Here is a 12,327-nt window from a genome sequence, read left to right on the forward strand (position 1 = left end):
GTGAAGATTGATTATCATTAGTGAATTGGTGTATTAATAAAGACTAGGGGCGAAATTCTCCGGAAACGGCGCGATGTCCGCCGACTGGCGCCCAAAACGGCGCAAATCAGTCGGGCATCGCGCCGCCCCAAAGGTGCGAATGCTCCGCATCTTTGGGGGCCGAGCCCCAACCTTAAGGGGCTAGGCCGTCGCCAGACGAATTTCCGCCCCGCCAGCTGGCGGAAAAGGCCTTTGGTGCCCCGCCAGCTGGCGCGGAAATGACTGCATTCCCGCGCATGCGCAGTGGAGGGAGTCTCTTCTGCCTCCGCCATGGTGGAGGCGGAAGGGAAAGAGTGCCCCCATGGCACAGGCCCGCCCGCGGATCGGTGGGCCCCGATCGTGGGCCAGGCCACCGTGGGTCACCCCCCCCGGGGCCAGATCGCCCCGCGCGCCCCCCCCCCCCCCCCCCCCAGGACCCCGGAGCCCGCCCGCGCCGCCTTGTCCCGCCGGTAAGGTAGGTGGTTTAATCTACGCCGGCGGGACAGGCATTTTAGCGCCGGGACTTCGGCCCATGCGGGCCGGAGAATCGAGCGGGGGGGGGGGGCCGCCAACAGGTGCGGCGCGATTCTCGCTCCCGACGAATCTCCGGTGCCGGAGACTTCGGCAACCGGTAGGGGCAGGATTCACGCCAGCCCCCGGCGATTCTCCGACCCGGCGGGGGGTCGGAGAATCTCGCCCTAGATCTTTATTTCAAAACATAACACCATCGACCAAAATGTTTCCAGAAACTGCAGAGCTATCAGAATTTGTTTGAAAAAATAAATTACTTTATAATTTTGAGAATTTACAAGACATCATATTCTGCCAAGTCTATGTGGGCTAGGCAGTGGTGTAATGGTATTGTTACTGGGCTAGTAATCCAGAGACCCAGGTTAATGCTCTAGGGATCTGGGATCGAATCTGGCTACGACAGATATTGAAATTGAATAAAAGCCTCAAATTAAAAGTCTAATGTTGACATTGGCGATTGTTGTAAAAGGCCGTCTGGTTCACTCATGTTCTTTAGGAAATCTGCTCTCTTTACATGGCCTGGCCTACACGTGACTCCAGATCCACTGTAATGTTGTGGTTGACTTGTAAGTGCCTTCTGAAATAGCCTCGCAAGACATGCAGTTCAAGGGCAATTGGAATGAGCAGTAAATGCTGGCCCAGCCAGTGACACCCACCTCCCATGAATGAATAAGTTTTAAGAAGGCTCATTGTTCAATCTGAAGACTAGGAAGAAACTGTCTCTTTGATTGGATTTAATTTATTGTCACGTGTATCGAGGTACAGCGAAAAGTATTGTACTGCGTGCAGTCCAGACAGATTGCTCCATACATGAAAAAACAGGACATTCAATAAATACACAGACATAGACACCGGGTGAAGTATACGGAGTGTGGTACTACTCAGTAGAGAACCAGTGTATCTTGCATTAATTAAATATATTAATTAGCTATGAGTCTGCAACAGATGATGAAATACGTGGTGATCCTTAATTAAGTTACAATTAATGAAACAATAATGAATCAGTAGTTATAGTAAAAGCCTGAGTTTTATTTGTTGTAAAAATGTAAAAGCTTAATTGCTGTGTATATAAAGAATGTGCAATGAAGATAAATGTACTGGCAAGAGAGACCTTCCAACTCTGATTAGCCTCAACATTTGAAACTGTATGAATAAGGAATTAAAGTAACTGTCTGAAACAGTTCAATTGTATTCCTGTCTAAGGTAATAAGAGAAGATGGTGTCAGTAATTGGGGTTCCAATTAAATGAAACTAGTGCCCAATTGGCCAATGGTCATGTTACAACAGGCCCAACGCCGACATGAGGTAATGGTCACTTTGGGGATAAAAGTCGACATTCCGAAGGTCTTCCTTGCTGGCCAAGTACTGAAGACTCTCGAGGCCGAGTTCCAAGGAAATTACTGTCAAAGAAGGAGCCAGGGAGGGTTACGCTTCTGCAGACTGATCACCTGCATAAAGTTGTAAACGTGTCTTCAAGTTGTTCAGTAAAACATTTTCTTTTAATAAACTTTTTAAATTTAATATCCAGAGAATTCTGCTTTTTCTTTCATTGGTTAAAATTCTTGTCCGAACCAAAGCAAATTTATTAAATGGTCAGTTGGGGATGGCTGAAATCTATTAAGGATCAGATAACATCAATTTTCAATTTAAAACATTGACCTGTCGCGCCTTTCACAACCACAGCATGTGCCAAAGTGTTTCTGAAGTGTCGTCACTGTTTTAGCAAACGCAGCAGCAAATTTCCACAAAGCAAGATCCCACACACCGCAATGTGACAATGAGCAGATGATCTGATTTTGGTGATGTTGATTGAGGGATAAATATTTGTCAGGACACCGGGGATAATTCCCCAACTCTTCACAATAGTGGCTGTGGGAACTTTTACAGGACCTGAGAGGGGCAGACACGGCTTCAGTTGAACATCTTATTTGAAAGAAGCTCTGACAGTGCAGCACTCCCTCAGTGCTGACACGAGTATTGGATGTGCTTTTTGTCCTCAGGTCCCTGGACTGGGACTTGATTAAATTGATTTGATTGGGACTTTAATGGGGATGGTTAGGAGGGGTTGGTTTGAGAGGGGCTGTAGTTTGTATCTGTTGTATGTTTGGGATTGAGGTGGCTATGGTTGGGGGGGGGTGGGGGGGGGGGGGTGTCAGGGCAACAGAATGGTGAATATATGATCCCCTGGGGGAGTTTTAAGTGTTGTCAGGGTGTTGGGTTTTGGTTGCTCATCCGTAGCCGGTATGGGTTGGAAGGCGTCATTTGTTTTTGTTCTTTGAGCATACACTGTGGGTGGGGGTTACCTTTGCTAGCTGTCAAGTTTCAGCTAGTGAACGGAGTGAGGTGGGGAGAGGGACTGCAGCTTGTTGTAATTAAAATATTTTTGGAAAAAACCTGTCCTTTAAGACCTCAAAACTGTGGACTCCTCAGTTCATGTGTGGGCTTCACTGCCTTTTGCTGAGAGATTTAAACATGAGGAACATCCCCGGCTCCTCCAGTCTTATAAGAACAAAGTAAATTACAGTAAGAAGTCTTACAACACCAGGTTAAAATCCAACAGGTTTGTTTCGATGTCACTAACTTTCGGAGCGCTGCTCCTTCCTTACAGCACAGGAACAGGCCCTTCGGCCCTCCAAGCCTGCACTGACCATGCTGTCCGTCTGAACTAAAAACCCTAATGCTTCCGGGGACCATATCCCTCTTCCCATCCTATTCATGTATTTTTTAAGATGTCACTATCGTATCTGCTTCCACTACCTCCCCCGGCAGTGAGTTCCAGGCTCCCACCACCCTCTGTTCAAAATGCTTGCTTCGTCCATCTCCTTTAAACCTTGCACCCCGCACCTTAAACTTATGCCACCGCCTAATTGACCCTTGCACCCTAGGAAAAAACTTCCATCCGCTCTGTCCATGCCCCTTATAATCTTGGAGACTTCTATCAGGTCGCCCCTTAACCTCCGTCGTTCCAGTGAGAACAAACTAAGTTTCTCCAACCTCTCCTCATAGCTAATGCCCTCCATACCAGACAACATCCTGGTAAATCTTTTCTGTACCCTCTCCAAAGCCTCCACATCCTTCTGGTAGAATTGATCATTATATTCCAAGTGCGGCTTAACTAAGGTTCTATAAAGCTGCAACATGACTTCACAATTTTTAAACTCAGTGCCCCGGTCGATGAAGGCAAGCATGCTGTATGCTTTCTTGACTTCCTTCTCCGCCTGCATTGCCACTTTCAGTGACCTGTGTACGTGTACACCCAGATCCCTCTGCCTATCAACAGTCTTAAGAGTTCTGCCATTTACTGTATATTTCCCACCTGTATTAGACCTTCCAAAATGCATTCCCTCACATTTGTACGGAATAAACTCCATCTGCCATCTCTCCGCCCAAGTCTACAACTGATCTATATCCTGCTGTATCCTCTGACGGTCCTCATCGCTATCTGCAATTCCACCAACCTTTTGTCATCCGCAAACTTACGAATCAAACCAGTTACGTTTTCCTCCAAATCATTTATACAATTACAAACAGCAAAGGTCCCAGCACTGATCCCTGAGGAACGCCACTAGTCACAGCCTTCCATTCAGAAATGCACCCTTCCACTACTGCCCTCTGCCTTCTATGATGGAGCCATTTCTGTATCCATCTTGTCAGCTCACCTCTGGTCCCGTGCGACTTCACCTTCTGTCCCAATCTGCCATGAGGTTCCTTGTCAAAGGCCTTACTGAAGCCCATGTAGACAACATCCACTGCCCTCCCCTCATCAATCATCTTTGTCTTCCTCGAAAAACTCGATCAAGTTCGTGAGACACGACCTCCTCTTCACAAAACCATGATGCCTCCCACCAATACGTCCACTTATTTCCAAGTGGGAATAAATTGTATCCCAATGAATCCTCTCCAATAATTTCCCTATCACTGACGTATTGCAAACCGGCCTGTAATTACTTGGATTATACTTGCTACCCTTCTTAAACAAAGGAACAACATTAGCTATTCTGCAATCCATTGGGACCTCCCCTCTAGCCAGTGAGGATACAAAGATTTATCTCAAGGCCCCAGCAATTTCCTCCCTTCCTCTCACAGTATTCTGGGATCGATCCCATCAGATCCTAGGGACTTGTCTACCATCATGTTTTTCAAGACCCCAGTACCTCCTTTTTGAACTTAATATGACCCAAACTATTTACACACCATTCCCCAGACTCATCACCCACCAAGTCCTTCACTTTGGTGAATACTGAAGCAAAGTACGCCACGCATAGATTTCCTCCCCTGTCCTTAAGTGGGTCAACCTTCTCCCTGGCTACCCCTTTGCTCTTTATATATGTATAATATATGGGGAGCATGGTAGCATAGTGTTAGCACTATGGCTTCACAGCACCAGGGTCCCAGGTTCGATTCCCGGCTTGGATGACCGTCTGTGCAGAGTCTGCATGCTCTCCCTATAACTACGTGGGTTTCCTCCGGGTGCTCCGGTTTCCTCCCACAAGTCCCTAAAGATGTGCTGTTAGGTAATTTGGACATTCTGAATTCTCTCTCTGTGTACCCGAACAGGCGCGGAATGTGGCGACTGGGGGCTTTTCACAGTAACTTCATTGCAGTGTTAATGTAAGCCTCCTTGTGACAATGAAGATTATTAAAATTAAAAAGCCTTGAGATTTTCCTTAATCCTGCTGGCCAATGACTTTTCATGACCCCTTTTAGCCCTCCAGACTCCTTGCTTAAGTTTCTTTCTACTTCCCTTGTATTCCACACTTGCTTCGTGTGTTCCCAGTGTAGAGTGAGGGATATGCCGGCCTATAAGGTTAGGTTGTGATTGAATATTAAGCTGCTGATGGCCCACAGCACCTCATGGGTACCCTGTTTTTATCGAGATGTGATCTGAATGTACCCCATTTAGCACAGTGAAAGTGTCACACAGGACAATGGAGGGTATCCTCCGTGTGAAGATGGGACTTCGTCTCATAAGATCACAAGAATATTGATTTTCTATTCTTCTTGCCAAAGTGGACAAGTGAAATACATCACATGGCTTGAGACCAGGACAAAGTTACACTTTAACGGTCTAATTACAGAGCAACTGCTGCAAATCCCATAAAGGTTGGATGAGCTAAGGTCTGGAACCGTTAGCTCCCCAGCCATTGAAAATTAAGTTACACTTCAGTTCGAGGCACTGTTGTGTGAAGAAAACAACTGAGTTTTCAAACCTTCAACCGTGTGACTTAAATTAGTTTAACCTTTAACTTGTAGTTTCTGGAAAGAAGCAGTCACTTTCTGTCACAGTATATAACCACCTTTGGTTTGTGAACTTAAAAGAGTTTAAGTTCTCCAGTCAGTTTTCATAGTTCTTTAGTTATTTTAACTCCTATTACTTACAAACATGTATTCATTGAATGTGTCATGCTGTAATTCGCTCTCTCAACATTTACACCCTGATCATCTTTATGCACTGAATTTATACATACGGATGATAAATTTTAATCTGAAATGACTGTAATTGCTGTATTAGTTTAAGGCTATGTGTCAGTTTGTGCCCATTTCATTAACTGTGTTGCAAGCTTTTGAAGCCACTGCAAAAACATAAACAAGTAGCTTATTTTTTCAAACCATATTAATAGGTGCCTGTCCCAGTGAGAACACCACAGGATTTCTATAAATCAATTCGACACTTGGGACAATGAGCCCAGTGATGAGTGTATTTCAGATATATTGTATTATAGGTATTTGGTGCAGTAAGGGTTAAAATCCTGGGTTAATGTTGTAATGATATGCAAGGAGTGTAAAGGGTTAACAAGATAATGTTCATGTATCTCAACACTAGATGGCACCAGAGAAGTCATATAAAAGGCGGTATCGCCAGGAATTCTGGGAGAAGGTTGAGAAGGTTAGTGAAAGGTCGAGGTAGTGTGTTAGCTGTATTAGAAAGATATAGATTTCTGTGCATAGATTTAATACTGTTGTTTTATTAGCTGTTGTAAAGTGTGTACACTTAGTAAAGTGTGGGAACCATTTGAAGTAGTGTAAAGTAAACTAGTTTTGTTTCAAATACATAGCCTGATGTTCTTTGTCAACACTATGACTTTTAGTCATCTAGGAGGACTACACAAGGATCATCACCGTAGAGTGGGGGCTAAGCCGGGCCATGAGGTTGCAGATTGTGGTTGAATGTAATTCTGCTGCTGGTGATGGCCCACAACACCTCCTGGATGCCCAGTCTTGAGTTACTAGATCTGTTTAAAGTCCATTCCATTTAGCACAGTGGTAGTGCCACACAACACAATGGAGAGTATATCCTCAATGTGAAGACGGGACTTGGTCTCCACAAGGACTGTGTGGTGGTCACTTCTACCGATACTGCCACGGACAGATGCATCTGCAGCAGGCAGATTGGTGAGGATGAGGTCAAGTATGTTTTTCCCACTTGTTGGTTCCCTCACCACCTGCTGCAGTCCCAGTCTAGCAGCTATGACCCTTGGGGCCCAGCCAGCTCGGTCTGTGGTGGTATTACCAAGCCACTCTTGGTGATGGACATTGAAGTACCCCACCCAGAGCATATTCTGGTTTAGCACAGGGGCTGGTTTAGCACAGTGGGCTAAACAGCTGGCTTGTAATGCAGAACAAGGCAGCAGCGCAGGTTCAATTCCTGTTCCAGCCTCCCCGAACAGATGCCGGAATGTGGCGACTAGGGGCTTTTCACAGGAACTTCATTGAAGCCTACTTGTGACAATAAGCGATTATTATTATTATTCTGGGCCGATGCCACCCTCAGTGCTTCCTCCATGTGGTGTTCAACATGGAGGAGTACTGATTCATCAGCTGATGGTAGCTGGTACGTGGTAATCAGCAGGAGGTTTCCTTGCCCATGTTCAACCTGAAGCCATGAGACTTCTGCCAGGTCTCCCAACCACGCCGAGGCCCTGGGCGGTATCACCGACCTCCACCCAAGCAGGACTCGCCTCTGAGCTATGAACAAGGAAATGGCCAACACGTCAGCCCTCTCCCTCAAGGAGTTCTGGGGAGTCTGACACCCCAAAGATCGCCTCTAGTGGACTCGGCTCCAGCTCCATCTCAACAATCTCCAACATGGTCTCAAAAAATTAGATCCAGAACCCAATTGTCTTGGGGCAGGACCAGAACATATGTGAGTGATTCGCTGGCCCCCTGAACAATGCTCACACCGTCCTGCACCCCAGGGAAGAACCCCCTCTCATGTGCATCTTAGTTACTCTCTAACTATTGACTTCCGGTTGCAGCTATGCCTAGTTAGGTCGCACGGTCGGCAGCTCCCACCGATCACAGACTTTTGGGCCCTTTTAAGGAGCTCCAACGGCACTTTGACGACAATTCCCGGTGTGGGAAGGAAACAGTGAGGGTCCCCCAGCACTGTATGGAGTGGACCAGGAGTGGGGCGGTTAAAAAAGCGGCTTTGGAAAAGAGAGAACGGGCGCGAAAAAGCAAGATGGCGGCTGGCGGGGATCAGGCAGCATGGGCCCAGTGGTCACGGGAGCAGCAGGAGTTTTTAAGAAACTGCTTTGCAGATTTAAAGGCGGAGATGCTGGCCCCCATGAAGGCGTTGATTGAAAGGTTGGTGGAGACACAGAAGATGCAGGGGACAGCGATCAAGGAGGTGCAGCAGACGGCCTCTGATAATGACGACGAGATTCTGGGCCTGGCGGTTAGAGTGGAGGCGCACGAGGCGCTGCACAAATAATGGCAGGAGAAGCTGGAGGACCTGGAGAATAGGTCGAGGAGGCAGAACCTGCGGATTCTGGGTCTCCCTGAAGGCGTGGAGGGGTCTGGATGCTGGGGCGTATGTGACCACGATGCTGGGTACGCTGATGGGCGCGGGGGCTTTCCCGCGGCCCCTGGAGCTGGATGGGGCGCACAGAGTCCTGGCAAGGAGGCCGAGAGCGAACGAGCTGCCGAGGGCTATGGTGGTAAGGTTCCACCGCTTCACCGACAAGGAGTGTGTCCTGCGCTGGGCGAAGAAGGAGCGAAGCAGCAAGTGGGAGAACACCGAGATCCGTATCTATCAGGACTGGAGTGCAGAACTGGCCAAGAAGCGTGTGGGATTCAACCGGGCCAAGGCGGTCCTCCACGGAAAGAGGGTGAAGTCCGGGCTGCTACAACCGGCGAGGCTGTGGGTTTCATATCAGGACTGACAGCACTATTTCGACACGCCGGATGAGGCGTGGACTTTCATCAAGAATGAGAAGCTGGACTCGAGTTAATGGACTGCAGTATGTTGTGGGGGTTGTTGGTGGGGGGGGGGGGGGGGAGGGGGAGGAGGAGGCGGTCTTATGTTGGGGTTTTCCCAGTGTTTTCTTGTGTTTTTGTGGCCCCTTTGCCCTGGGCCCTCAAGGCTTTGGGCGAGGTCGCAGTTGGGAAGAGCTGCGTCACAGGAGGTGGGGTCGGCCCAGACAGGGAGCGCGGTTTACCCGCGAAATGGTGGGGGTGGCACCTGAAGCTGGGGGTTTGGGTGTATGGTACTTTGTTTTGTTTTTCTTTCTCTGTTCACACGGGGTGTAGGGGGGGACTCTCTCTACCCCACTTACGTGGGGGGGTGGGGGTTGGAGATTGGTAAGGGGAACTCACAGGGGGATTGGAGGTGGAGGCGGGAGCGGCCAGGGTCAGCATGAGTCAGCTGACAGGAGTGCAATGGGGGGGGGGGGGGCTGGGATGTTGCTGTGCTGACTGAGGGGGAATAGATGTTAAAGGGGAGAGTCGGGGCGGGGAGCCTCTGCCTGGGCGGCTGGAGTGTGCAGGAGGCGCATGGCTGGCCTAAAAAAGGAGATGGCTAGTCGGCGGGGTGGCGGCACGGGGGCGGGGAGGGGGGGGGGGGGGAGGTAGCCCCCCGACCAGGCTGATCACGTGGAACATGAGAGGCCTGAATGGGCCGGTCAAGAGGGCCCGTGTATTTTCGCACTTAAAGGGGCTAAAGGCAGACGTAGCCATGCTACAAGAAACGCACCTGAAGATCGCGGATCAAACCAGGCTGAGGAAAGGATGGGTGGGGCAGGTTTTCCACTCCGGGCTGGATGCGAAGAACAGCGGGGTCGCAATCTTGGTGAGCAAGCGGGTGGCATTTGAGGCGGCGGGTATTGTGGCGGATAAAGGGGGTCGATATGTTATGGTGAGTGGCAGGTTGCGGGTGGCCCGGGTGGTGCTAGTGAATGTGTATGCTCCGAACTGGGACGATGCTGGGTTCATGAAGCGGATGTTGAGTAGGATTCCGAATCTGGAACAGTTACCATGTTGAAATCAGCAAATGGACATTCATAAGCTTGCAGAGATTCACACACATCCTGCTGTGATTGCAGCTTCTCCAAAACTAAAATCAAACCAAAAACCCACCCTGCCGCAAAAAGCCTAAAGCGAAAGTAAAAAGCTGACAGACAGCCCAGCTCCACTCACTCTCTGACATCACTGCAGTAAAACACCCATTTCTTAAAGGTACTCTCACTGCAGATATTTATGTACACACCCATTTATAAACACCCATTTCTTAAAGGCACTCTCACGTGACACATTCCAGATTCCTACCACCCTCTGGGTGAAAACTGTTTTTCTCAAACCCGTTTGAAACCTCATGTCTTTCACCTTAAAATTTTGCCCTCTTGTTATTGACCCTTCAACTAAAGGGAACAACTGCTTTCTATCCACACTGTCCATGTCCCTCATAATCGTATACACCACAATCAAGTTCCCTCTCAGCCTTCGCTGCTCCATAGAAAACAACCTGAGCTTATCAAGCCTCCCTTCATAGCTAAAATACTCTATCCCAGGCCACATCCTGGTAAATCTCCTCTGCACCCTCACTAGTGCAAACACATTGTTCTTATACTGGGGTGAGCAGAACTGCACACTGTACTCCAACTGTGTCCTAACCAAAGTCCTATACAGCTCCAACATAACCTCCTTGCTCTTATAATCTATGCTACAACTGCAGGGCAGCATGGTGACACAGGCATTAGCACGGCTACCTCACAGGTTCAATTCCAGCCTCAGGTGACTGTCTGTGTGGAGTTTGCACTTTCTCCCCATGTCTGCATGGGGTACCTCCCACAGTCCAAAGATGTGCAGGTTAGGTGGACTGGCCATGATAAAAAAAATTGCTCCTTAGTGTCTGAGGATGAGCAGGGATGAGGAATGGGCCTAGGTAGGGTCTCTTTCAGAGGGTTGGTGCAGACCAAATGGCCTCCTTCTGCACTGTAGGAATTCTATACAGGCCAGTGTCCCGTGTGCCATCTTAACTACACTATTAACCTGCCCAGTGTCTTCAGGGATCTGTGAACAAGCGCCCCAAGATCCCACTGAACTTCCTAGTGTCCTGCTATTCATTGAATGCTCCCTTGTTATGTTACTCCTTCCAAAGTGCATCATCATGCACTTTTCACGGTTAAATTCCATCTGCCATTGATCTGCCCATCTGACCAATCCGTTGATCTCCTCCGGTAACCTAAGACCTCCTTCTTCATTGTGAAGCACCTGGCCAAATCTGCCCCACATTTTCTTCTATTTTGTTTATATATAATCACAAACAATAAGGGACTCAGTATTAAGCCCTGTGGTACACTTGCCACCAGCCTTCAGTCATACAAACAGCCTTCTACCACCACCCTATGTCTCCTATCACTAAGCCAATTCTTTTGATCCAACTTGCCAAGTTACTCTGGATCCCATGTTCTTTTACCTTCTTTATCAGTCAAAGAGAAGGTGCAACAAAGATTCACAAGAATAATACCAGAACAGAGAGCATTTCACCCCCAGGAAAGGCTGGGGCTGCTTTTCTCTCTAAAAAAAAAGACTGAAGGGTGACCTGATGGAAGTGTTTAAAATGATGAAGCGTTTCAATAATCCAATAGGGATTTCATGAGAAACCTCTTTACCCAGCGAGTGGTGAGAATGTGGAACTCACTACCACAGCGAGTGGTTGAGGTGAACAGCATGAATATATTGAAGGAGAAGCTAGACACATACATGAGGGAGAAAGGAATAGAAGGATGTGCTGATGAGGGGTAGGTGGAGGCTCATGTGGAGCATAAATACTGACAGAGACCAATTGAGCCGACTGGCCTGGCCCTGTGCTGTAGACTCAATGGAACCGAGACAAATGTATTTATTTTAGATCTACTTGTAGTGGTAGAGAAACACTATTTAGTATCCAGGATAAAATAAATGTACTTCTTCACCATTTGTAGATCTTTTCCATGGAAATGTACTCTCCCAGGCTCAAAGAGCATCAGCCCACAGGAAGCAAAGTCGTGAGACGGGCCAGTCCAGAAGAAAGAAATCCTCTGACCCTCCCACTTCACCAAGTGTCAGAATGAAAAAGGTTCAGTCCTGGATGTGATTAACAGCAGCAATATCAGCAGAATCCAACCCTTGTCATCAATGTGAACTCAATGGTGTCTCAGCAGATGGGATGACTTAGTGAATCCCTTCCCATAGGTGAGAGCAGGTGAAAGGTCTCTCTCTGGTGTGAACTCGCTGATGTGCATGCAGATTGGAAGAATCACTGAATCCTTTTCCGCACACGGAACAAGTGAATGGCCTCTCCCCTGTGTGAACTCGCTGGTGTATCAGCAGGTGGGATGACTGAGTGAATCCCTTCCCAGTCAGAGAAGGTAAACGGCCTCACCCCGCTGTGAATTTGCTGGCGAATCAGCAGAATAGATACCCGAGTGAATCCCTTTCCACAGCCAGAGCAGCTGAACGGCCTCCCCAGTGTTTTTCCAGCACTGATAGGGACTTTTTACAGTCCCCACACTTCCA

Source organism: Scyliorhinus torazame, chromosome 5 (genome assembly GCF_047496885.1).
Source record: "Scyliorhinus torazame isolate Kashiwa2021f chromosome 5, sScyTor2.1, whole genome shotgun sequence".
Classification (NCBI taxonomy): domain Eukaryota; kingdom Metazoa; phylum Chordata; class Chondrichthyes; order Carcharhiniformes; family Scyliorhinidae; genus Scyliorhinus; species Scyliorhinus torazame.